This window comes from Bufo bufo, chromosome 10, assembly GCF_905171765.1.
Source record: "Bufo bufo chromosome 10, aBufBuf1.1, whole genome shotgun sequence".
NCBI lineage: Eukaryota > Metazoa > Chordata > Amphibia > Anura > Bufonidae > Bufo > Bufo bufo.
In genome coordinates this window covers 145,570,527-145,582,566 of record NC_053398.1, presented here as the reverse complement: position 1 = coordinate 145,582,566, position 12,040 = coordinate 145,570,527, and the positions used below count along the sequence as shown (strand labels likewise).

Here is a 12,040-nt window from a genome sequence, read left to right as displayed (position 1 = left end):
TTGTGAGGCTTACATAATAGAAGCCCCCCATAAATGACCCCATTGTAGAAACTACACCCCTCAAGTTACTCAAAACTGATTTTACAAACGTTGTTAACCCTTCAGGTGTTCCACAAGAATTAAAGGAAAATGGAGATATGTCAAAATTTCACTTTTTTGGCAGATTTTCTTTAACACATCGAGGGTTAACAGCCAAACAAAACTCAACATTTATTACCCTGATTCTGACGTTTACAGAAACACCCCATATGTGGTCGTAAACCGCTGTACGGGCACACGGCAGGGCACAGAAGAAAAGGACTGCCACATGGTTTTTGGAAGGCACATTTTGCAGGACTGGTTTTTTGACACCATGTCCCATTTGAAGCCTCCCTGATGCACCCCTACAGTAGAAACTCCCAAAAGTGACCCCATTTTGGAAACTAGGGGATAAGGTGACCGTTTTATTGGTACTATTTTGGGGTACATATGATTTTTAATCCCTCTATAATACATTTTTTGTGAGGCAAGGTAACCAAAAATTGGCTGTTTTGGCACGGTTTTTATTTTTTATAACGTTCATCTGACAGGTTAGATCATGTGCTATTTTTATAGAGCAGGTTGTTATGGATGCGGTGATATCAAATATGTCTACTTTCTTTGTTTCAGCTTTACATAATAAAGCATTTTTGGAAAAAAAATATGTGTGTGTCTCCATTTTCTGAACACCATATATTTTTTTCTTTTTCTGCCAATCATCTTGTGCAGGGGCTCATATTTTGCAGGAAGAGTTGACATTTTTATTGGTACCATTTTTGGGTACATATGATTTATTGATCATTCATTATTACACTTTATGGGGCAAGGCGACCCAAAAAAATGGCTTTTTTGGCACTGTTTTTATTTTTTTACGGTTTTCACCTGAGGGGTTAGGTCATGTGATATTTTTATAGATCAGGTTCTTACGGACACGGCGATATCTAACATATCTACTTATTTTTTTTATTTCACTTTAACACAATAATAGCATTTTTGAAGCAAAAAGAAAATCATATTTTAGAGTCTCCATTGTCTGAGAGTCATAGTTTTTAGGGCGATTGTCTCAGGTAGGGGCTCATTTTTTCCGGGATCAGGTGACGGTTTGATTGGTACTATTTTGGGGGGCATACGCCTTTTTGACTGCATGGTGTTGCACTTTTTGTGATGTAAGGTGACAAATGGTTTATTTAGCACAGTTTTTATTTTTTACGGTGTTCATCTGAGGGGTTAGGTCATGTGATATGTTTATAGAGCCAGTCAATACTGACACGGCGATACCTAATATGTATACTCCCCCCCCCCCCCCCCCCCTATTTTTTACCAATTTTTTTTAACTTTATTTGGGGAAAATGAAGTTTTTGTTTATTTTTACTTAAAACTAAATTTTTTGGGGGGAAAAAACTTTACTTTTTACTTTATTTTTTGTCCCACTTTGGGACTTGAACTTTTGGGGGTCTAATCCCCTTTACAATGCATTCCAATACTTCTGCATTGGCTGTATGAGTAATACTGTGTGTATTACTCATACAGCTTCCGGCCTGTGAGATCCAGGGGGTTGGACCTCACAGGCTCGTCACCGGTAGGCATCACGCTGCCTTCCATGCCATCGGGTCCCCCCCACAGCCGCATGCGGACCCGATGGCACCACCGATCGCCGCCGCAAACCGCAGGTCTCAATTGACCTGCGGTTTGCTGCGATCGCCGATGCGGGGGGGGTTCACCCTGTTCCGATTAACCCCCGCCGCGCCGCAATGTAGTTTTAAAGTTAGGACGTACCGGTACGTCATGGGTCCTTAAGGACTCGGCAAACATGGCGTACCGGTACGTCCTAAGTCCTTAAGGGGTTAATAACAATTAGGGCTAGAACCTGGGATCTTTTAATCCCTTGTCCTAGTCACCCTAATAGATCTCTATCAGGGTGAATAGGACCTCACACTCTCCCTGCTGCTCTGTGCACACAGCAGCAGGGAGCTGACTATGGCAGCCAGGGCTTCAGTAGCGTCCTGGCTACCATGGTAACTGATCGGAGCCCCAGGATTACACTGCTGGGGCTCCAATCACAACTGCCGCCAATGAGGGGGAGGGGAGGAGACCCTGTGACCACTGCCACCAATGATTTTAATACTGGGAGGGGTCGGGGGGGGCGCACTGCGCCACCAACGTTTTTAATACTGGGGGGGGGAGGCGGGCACACTGCGCCACCAATGATAATTAACCTTTAATACAGGAGGCGGGTGCCGGCAGCAGATCAGTGGCAGTTAACCCCTCAGGTGCTGCACCTGAGGGGTTAACTGCAACTGATCGCAGCTCCCTGTCAGAGGCAGGGTGCCGGCTATGTGATTCTGCTGCCAGCACCTGCCTCCTGTATTAAAGGTTAATTATCATTGGTGGCGCAGTGCGCCCGCCCCTCATCGGCAGCAGCGGCACAGGGGGGAGGGAGACACTCCTTCTCCCCTGTGCTGCTGAGGGAACATGACAGAAAGACATTTTAAAGATAAAAAGAAACAGAAAAAGAACAATACATTGGTGGTTGAGGAAGGGAGAGAAGTGTATGTTGACATAATAGACTTAGAGACAGGAAGAAAGGCCAATTGTCAGATGGTCTTCTCTACAGTCTGTCCATGTAATCTCTTAGGCAGGGATAGGAGTTGTCCCTACAAAGAAAGGGGTACAAGCAAAGTGCGAGGCTAAGAACATGGTGGTGCAGGAAATGGATGAGCCAAGATATTATTACAGCTTAGATTTGGTCACAGAAGGTCCCTCCGCAGTAACAAAAGAACAAAAAAAGTCCCTCAGCTGAATTCCACCAAGCAGATGAACTTCAGATAATTATAGGTACGCTGAGGGCCCAGATAGAAGGTATGAGGAAAAGTTCCTTAAAGGGAACCCGTCATCAACTTTATAGTGACCTCACTGAGGGCAGCATAAAATAGTGACAGACATGCTGATGTCAGCGCTGTGTCCCTCATGAGCTAAAAGTCAGTGGTTGCTGAGAACCAGCATCATAATCATTGCAGCCCAGGCCATGAAAAGAGTCAGATCTACCTGAGAAGAGTCCTGGTTATTATAATCTCCTGCTGATTATTGGCAGTTCTCTCCTAGAGAGAAAGGGAGAAAACCAGGTAGAAGCCTGTCAGTCATCAGCAGGAGATCATGAATAACCAGGACTCTTCTCAGGAGGCCGGGACTCTTTTCCAGGCCCAGTCTGCAAGGATTGTGATGTTGGTTCTCGGCAACCGCATACTTTTAACTTTTAAATGACAGATCGCCGAAATCAACTTGCCTGTCTCTACTTAATTCTGCCGTTAGTATGGGTAGCTTAAAGTTGATGACAGGTTCCCTTTAGAGAATCATCTTCTAGGTTATTTCTTAAAACTCTCTATTGGGATAAAAAAGGAAACTGTGGAGCGAGTTGTAAAATATCTGAACGTATGAAAAAAGCTTTTCGAGGTACTTGTCTCCATGTCTCGGTAACAAAGGGATGTAGGAGGAGAATTTGTGGAGCAGTGGTGGGACAGTATCTTGGGGACCTCCTGTTGAAGGGATCCGATTCGATCAATACAAAACCATTCAATTGGCTTACAATATCTGTCCCTAGTGCACATATCAGACAAACCTCCGAAATAAGCTAGCCGCTGCTACTTCTGACAGAGGAGCAGAATGAGCAACTCAAGGAATACCCCGACTCCTTGTGGTCTCCAGGGCCTAATGAAAGGAGCGGACCCAGTCATGATGACACCTAAATCTACATTTAGGCCACATCAGAGACAGAAGCAGAAAAAGGGTATTGAACCAATTATTGAGGCTCTGTTGGCATCTGGAATATATTTCCCATGCCCAGATTCTCCATGCAATGCTCCTTGGTTTCCTGCCAAGAAGGCTTCTCCCTCTGTGGGGTCGAGAACCAGTAATACCAGATCCACATACACTCCTAGATGAACTACATCCAGAAAGCAAATAGGTCACTGTTGTTGGCGGCAGTAATGCTTTTTTCTGTATCCCTATACATCCAGATCCGTTCAGCTTTGCATCTACCTATAAAGGAAAACAATAATTACTCTTACCGGTAATTATTTTTCTTGAAACCCATGACTGCTCCCATGCGACTAGAACCTTCCATCCGGGACAGGAAACCTGAAGAGATAAAATGATTCACACACCCGCCGCACCTCAGTGATTTTAATAAACAGGCGTGCCAGCCACCAAGTACAAGCAGGTTGGAAACAGAAACCCAAAGAGGAGAACCAATCTGAGAAGTTATATCCCCTCTAATACCTTCTGCAGCTACTGTGTGTATATATATATATATATAGATAGATATCCTTTTTTTGGGGTGCAGTCATGGGTTTCAAGAAAAACAATTACCGGTAAGAGTAATTATTGTTTTCCCCTCACCCATGCGAGAATAAACTATAAGATAAAGCATTTAGGGGCGACTACAGTTTGTAGCACTTTTCTCACATCCGAGTCAAGACGCAGTCTGTAATGTCTACAAAAAGGTATGAGGAGCGCTCCATATCTGGGCCACAGACGCATCCGCTTTCTCCGCCCAAGAGGCCGCCACAGCCCTAGTGGAATGAGCCCCGAACCCCGAAGGGGGAGTTAGGCTAAGGGAAGAATAAGCCAGGGAAATAGCATTCCTAACCCATCCAGCTATAGCACTAGTAGAGGCTTTGCGACCTCTAGCTCTACCCAAAAACCGAATAAGGAGATTCTCATCTATTCTCCAAGATGATGTGGAGTCTAGGTAAAAAATTTAAACACCTTCTGACGTCAAGGCAATGGAATTTTTCTTCCAACAGATTAGTTGGATTTGGACAGAAGGAGGGTAGAATCTCATCCTGAAAAATCGGAGACCACCTTAGGCTGAAAGGATGGCAGCGGTCTAATAATCACCTTGTCTTCTAAAATGGTAGTATAGGGAGGGAAGGCAAAGAAAGAGTGGGATTTACGAAAGAAAATACTTTTGAGGAACTGGGAAACCCTTCTTTTTATCCAAGGCCCTCTCTAGGATGTCATCAAGCGAGGAGCCAAACAGCCTAGAACCTTCACATGGAAGAGAGCCGAGTCTAGGCTTGGAACCCTGCTCCCCCTTCCATGATTTAAGCCCGTCTAGCAGCGTTAGACATGGCAACTGCTCTGGCAGAAAAATGGATCGCATCAGTAGAAGCGTCCACCAGGAAATCTGCGGCTTTAGCAAAAGTAGGGAGTGAAGAGAAGAATTACTTTCTCCTTAATATGAACCTCCAGTTGATCTAACCAAAGCCTTAAGGACCTGGAAACCCAAGAGGCGGCAATGGCCGGCCTAAGACTTGTTTAAGCAGACTCCCAAGCCTGTCTAAGGCTACTCTCACACTGGCGTTTTGGCTTTCCGTTTGCGAGATCCGTTCAGGGCTCAGCGGTCCTAAACGGATCAGTTCAGCCCTAATGCATTCTGAATGGAAAAGGATCCGCTCAGAATGCGTCAGTTTGCCTCCGTTCTGCTCTGGAGGCCGCCTGCAGCGTTTTGGTGTCCGTCTGACGAAACTGAGCCAAACGGATCCGTCCTGACACACAATGTAAGTCAATGGGCACAGATCCGTTTTCTATGACAGAATCTGGCACAATAGAAAACGGATCCGTCCTCCATTGACATTCAAGACGGATCCGTCCTGGCTATGTTAAAGATAATTCAAACGGATCCGTTCTGAGCGGATGCGGACGGTTGTATTATCTGAACGGATCCGCACCAAACGCGAGTGTGAAAGTCGCCTAAGATAAACGTCTGCCTTTTTATCTAGAGGATCTCCTAAGCAGCCTAAATCATCGAAAGGTAGAGCCGATTTTTGGACTATTTTAACTACTGGGGCATCTACCTTGGGGGCTCTGCCCCAGACGCCCGCTACCGAATCCTCAAAAGGATATTTTCTTTTTACAGAATTAGGAATGAAAATTTTTTTTCCATTCTTTTCTGATAAGGGCTTCCATATTATTATGAACAGGGAAAACTCTACGGCTTTTAGATCCTCAAAAACCTGGTCAGCAATAGATTTAGGCTACATGCACACAACCGTATGTGTTTTGTGGTCCGCAAAAAAAAAAAAAAATGGATGACATTCGTTTTTTTGGGCAGATCCATTGTAACAATGCCTAAAACAGACGAGAACAGGACATGTTCTATTTTTTTTTGAGGGGCTGCAGAACGGACATACGGATGCGGAGAGCACACGGTGTGCTGTCTGCATTTTTTGCAGACCCATTGAAATGAATGGGTCCGCATCCTATCCGCAAAAAGAACGGAACGGACACGGAAACAAACAACGTTCGTGTGCATGTAGCCTTAGGCTGTCTTACATCCTCTAATTGCATGGCGGCTTTAACGGCTTTAAGTAAAGACTCGGTATCTTCCGGTGGAAAAGCAGCCCTCCCCGCTGAATCCTCATCTGATAAGGCCTGGCCCGATTCTCTATCCTCGTCCTCCCCAGAAAAATCCGAATCAGAGTCCTTATTATAAGGCCTCATGCACACAACCGTTTTTCGGGTCCGCATCCGAGCCGCAGTTTTTGCGGCTCGGGTGCAGACCCATTCACTTCAATGGGGCCGCAAAAGATGCGAACAGCACTCAGTGTGCTGTCCGCATCCGTTGCTCCGTTCCAAGGCCCCACCAAAAAAAAAAAAGCGCATGTCCTATTCTTGTCCGTTTTGCGGATCGCAAAAAAACAAACGGTCGTGTGCATGAGGCCTAGTGGATCTTTCAGGAGACCTTGGGCGACTTTGACTGAGTGCTTTGATTCTGACCGTACCAAGGCCTGACAGTGGTTTAATAGAAGAGGCTGCTGAAGCTACTCTGCAGCCTCCACATTCATCAAATAAAATGGCATTCACAAAATGATCCAAAACATGAAGTAGATATATGGGGAATGTAAAGTAATAACTATTTTTGGAGGTATTACTATCTATTATAAAAGTAGAGAAACGGAAATTTGCTAATTTGCACATTTTTCAAATTTTTTTTTAAAAGTTGGTATTTTTTTTAATAAATAAAAATGTATTTATTTTTACTAAATTTTACCAGTGTCATAAAGTACAATACGTGACGAGAAAACAGTCTCAGAATGGCCGGGATAAGTAAAAGCGTTTTAAAGTCATCACCACATAAAGTGACACTGGTCAGATTTGCAAAAAATGGCCTCTACAGGAAGGTGAAATATGGCCCGGTCCTTAAGGGGTTAATGCTGTTTGTAGATGGTTCGTGTAAAAAGAACCCCGATGGAATTAACGCCCCCGACTATGGCAGTAGTCACCCAGGAAGGGGTATTGATAGCAAAATCTCTACCAAACTATTTAGCGGCACAAATAGCTGAATCAATACAGAAGCACGAAAACTGGCGAAAGGTAAGAAGGTGACTATATACAGTATACAGAAACAGCCGGCACTCCGATTATCAGCCTCGGGGTGCTCGCGTCCCATAAATCAATATGAAGTAAAGGACCGGCCCTCGCAGTCATAAAGAAAGATGGAAGATCACACCTTTACTTCATATATACAGTATATAGTCAATATGCATTGTCAACTGCACAGGTGTTTGCCCAACAATGGAAAAACAGAGGAATAATCACCTCAGCGGGTAAAGAGATGAAACCCCAAACCACTTATACTACAACTTCTAGAAGCTTTTCAATGACCGGAAAGTGTAGCTATACGTAAACGTGCGGCGCACACAGAAAAGGCGACACCATTTCAAAGGGAAATGAAAAAGCTGCAAAACAGGTCAAAAGAAACACCACAAAGGGTAGATCTGCAAATACTACAGGACATGCAACAGTCATCACCAAAGCAGCAGCAACAACTAAAATGGGAAACTAAAGGGGCCACTATCCAGAACGGCCTATATGTATCCACAGAAACCAAATATATTCTGCCTAGTAACTTATTTAGGTATGCAGCCATATTGGAGCCATGGGGGGATGGTAGCGATGATATCCAGAGTATTCACAGCATATGGCTTTACTAATTATCGCAAACAAATTTGCTTAGCATGTGCTGAACCTAATCCACGGGGGAACGTCAGACCAAGAAGAGGACGGTTCCCACAACCACAATATCCATCCCAACACGTTTGTATGGATTTTATTGAACTAAACAAATGTGAAGAAAAGAAATAAATAATTGTTTGGTCATTGATGCCTTTACTAAATGGATAGAGGTGTTTCCTACAGCAAGTCCAGATGCAATGACAGCGGGGGCTCAGGCACTGGTGGGGGAGGTAATAATAATACCTAGGTGTGGGATACTGGAAATAACATATAGTGATAACGGATCACATTTTAGCACAATGTTTACAAATAGAGTAAAAAAAATAAAAAAATCACTGCCTGTGTCGTCCACAATCAGCAGGGCTAGTAGAAAGACACAACGGAATATTGAAAAACAAACTCAAGAAAAGAGACTGGTAAGAATTGGGCGCACCGCGTGCCATGCGACTCCTACAGCCTCAGGACTGACCACAGTTAAAACCATTTTCTAGAATAGATGAAGAATCTGATTTTACACTTGCTGAATATACGGCAAAGATGTTAACAAGGAAGTTGCTGCTTCTAACTGTATTCCAGGTGACCCTACACCCGAGGGCGAGACTGTGAGGCCGGGAGGTTGGCTGCGGATCAGAGTCATAAAGCGGAAACACCGGCATCATCCTCGTCGGAGGGACCATATCAGGATTTACTCACCGCACCTACTGCAGTATTAATAGCTGGATACACTTATCACACGGCAAGATAGTTCGGGAACTGCCAGGATCCTCCTGGGCTACAGAAGTCTGATTACAAAGGGTGGCCACTTGTCAGAAGTGACTGATCTCAGTGAAGAATCCTCCAGAGTCTGGGAGGGAGACGGGGCAGGACGATGCAAGTCCTAATAATTACAGGGTGCGCTCCTGGCAGCTCCAGGTTTCATCTCCTGATCCAGAATCCACCGGGTATTTGCTGCTATTAGGTTGGTGCATATGCAGGAGGTTTTCTGTGCTGTAGCTTCTCTCCCCTATTGGGTTTATGTAACTTTTGCCTTCTTTCCTGTATTATTTGTTGGAATGTACTTCCTTCCTTCTTTGGAGGAGCCCCTTATGCCTCTTTATGTATTATGGAAATAGTCATAGAGGGGGGGATTTCTAACCTTGGGGGGCTGCTTTTTCCCAGCGCTGCCACGTACTTATTTATCTATTTATTCGTGTATATGTCGTCTTCTAAATGATGTCATTCAATAAAATATGTTATCGTAATACATGTGCGTCTTTGTTACTATAAGTTATAATAATTGTAGCACTGTATCTGGGGATCATAGAGAAGACACAAATAACCGCACCGCGGGTAGATAGAACTAGAAACCCGCTGGTCATAGGAATAGGAACATCTACAGCGGGCGGATGAATAGATCTGCGTCACTGAGGCAACAACAGGATTTGGATCAAATTGTGAGAAATGGGGATTTGTAGGATGGAACTCAGGACCCCTAAGCCGGGGGTATGCACCGGATATAGCCCAAAAGAAAATAAGGTATGGTCGCAACTTGTTACATAGAATGACCCCCAGGGTGTAACCGAGAGGAATGTAATCCTATAAAGGACCCTGGAGAGATAGATATGGGAACATACATCCCTGGAACCGATCCCTTGGGAAAATTGGTATTAAAACAAACTGAAACTAAAGAGATTAACAATCCCGATAAAGAACCTAGCCCAGGAATAAGATACCCGTCCAATTTAACCTATGAGGATAAATTTGCATTACAAACAGGATATAGTGATAAAAATGAATGGTTAACCTGGATGAGATACACTGCGATACGGATCAATAGAACTGACTGTACAGCTTGTGCTGAGGCTAGGCCACATCTAGGTACTGTACCGTTCAGATATGGAAAGCCCACAATGCGTATTGTCTTCATCTAATGCCCGACGTAATCCAGAGGATAGCTTGTGTCAGACTCTTTACTGTATCCAGTACCCAGGTCACTACACCTGCCTCATGAGAGACGGACCAGGTAGGGAATCAGGGAACCTTACTGAAGAATACTGTGAAAGGACCATCAGGACTGATCACCACTATAAGCTGGTTTATTAACCCAACAAGTGCCAGGACTGATATCTGGTGGCTGTGTGGAGATAGGAAGCGGAGGCCCAGGCTCCCGCTGAATCAGCTCCTTATGCCCTTCCATTTATTTTCAGCCACGGAGTTTGAGAAGGTGAGGAAAAGTCCTGAAAGCCAAATATATCGCTATAAGGCCTCTTTCACATGGGCGTCATGTTTTTTGCCCGGATGTAATGCGTTTTGCACGCGCAAGAGAAAAATCGGCGGGTTTGGGTTAGGTGTTCTGTATATTGTAATATTTTACCTTATAACATGGTTATAAAGGGGAAAAAAATAGCATTCTGAATACAGAATATATAGTACAATAGGGCTGGAGGGGTTAAAAAATAAATAAAAAAATTTAACTCACCTTAATCCACTTGTTCGCGCAGCCGGCATCTCTTCTGTCTTCTTTCTTCAGGACCTGGGTAAAGGACCTGTGATGACGTCACTGCGCTCATCACATGGTCCATCATATGATCTTTTACCATGGTGATGGATCATGTGACGGGCCATGTGATGAGCGCAGCAATGTCATCACAGGTCCTTTACCCAGGTCCTGAAGAAAGAAGACAGAAGAGATGCCGGCTGCGCGATGAATTGGATTAAGGTGAGTAAAATTTTGAATTTTTTATTTTTAACCCCTCCAGCCCTATTGTACTATATATTCTGTATTAAGAATGCTATTATTTTCCCTTATAACCATGTTATAAGGGAAAATAATAATGATCGGGTCTCCATCCCGATCGTCTCCTAGCAACCGTGCGTGAAAATCACCGCTCATGTGCACAGCCCCATAGAAATGAATGGGTCCGGATTCAGCGCGGGTGCAATGCGTTCACCTCACGCATTGCACCTTGATCTGTGTGAAGCGTATGGGAGTCGGCTTTACATTACCTTATACTGGCTCCTATATACTATACACAGATGTTGTTCTATTATGTATCCAGCGGATATGAAATAACCGTATATTTACATAACCTTTTTGGTCTTGGGGAGATTTCGTTATCCATGATTTTATTAGATGTGTCGTTTATTTGTTTTTGGTTTTTAATTCATATGTACTCAGCTGATATTTGATTAAATACGAGGAGTGAGAAGTTTTAAATAAACCGTGTTTCCTACAGCGATCGGAATCCAGCGACGCTAGTGTGAGAGCACCTGAACTGTGAATATGGTATTACATCTAGTTCAAACCAGTTTTCATTATGCCTAAAGATTTTCTATATAAACTCGTCTTTGACAATACACGGCAGACATTGTGCCGCACCTCCACACAGCGCGTCTGTCTCTACTTATAGAAGAAGAAAGAGAAATTACCTCCTTTTAACCTTAAATTCAGACGACATCGTGATCCTTCCTTGGCAAAGAAAATTATTTTGACACCTGGGCTGGGAGGCTGGGATCTAATGGGATCCCTTGGGAGAAAGAGCAATCCAAGTCGAATCCTGGGGAACAAAAGATGTGATCTATGGGGATCCTTTGGAAGGATTTGAGCTCTGGAGGAGGGCAAAGGTGCATACAGTGGGGTGTATGTATACTGAGGATATATACAGTGGGGTGTAGGTATACTGAGGATATATACAGTGGGGTGTAGGTATACTGAGGATATATACAGTGGGGTGTAGGTATACTGAGGATATATACAGTGGGGTGTAGGTATACTGAGGATATATACAGTGGGGTGTAGGTATACTGAGGATATACAGTGGGGTGTAGGTATACTGAGGATATATACAGTGGGGTGTAGGTATACTGAGGATATATACAGTGGGGTGTAGGTATACTGAGGATATATACAGTGGAGTGTAGGTATACTGAGGATATATACAGTGGGGTGTAGGTATACTGAGGATATATACAGTGGGGTGTAGGTATACTGAGGATATATACAGTGGGGTGTAGGTATACTGAGGAT

General features: G+C 44.0%; 1 protein-coding gene across 4 annotated transcripts in view; it reads right to left on the bottom strand.

Moving 5' to 3' along the window:
* Positions 1–12,040, bottom strand: part of ST3GAL2 (ST3 beta-galactoside alpha-2,3-sialyltransferase 2) — a 33,383-nt gene that overhangs the window by 15,143 nt on the left and 6,200 nt on the right. For 2 of the 4 annotated variants that reach the window (XM_040409666.1, XM_040409665.1), the window contains exon 2: positions 11,443–11,570. The gene's annotated coding sequence lies outside the window, so the exon portion shown is untranslated. Of the gene's footprint in view, positions 1–4,082; positions 4,153–8,727; positions 9,028–11,442; positions 11,571–12,040 lie in introns of those variants that run through there. The other 2 variants (XM_040409668.1, XM_040409667.1) reach the window with 2 other exon arrangements.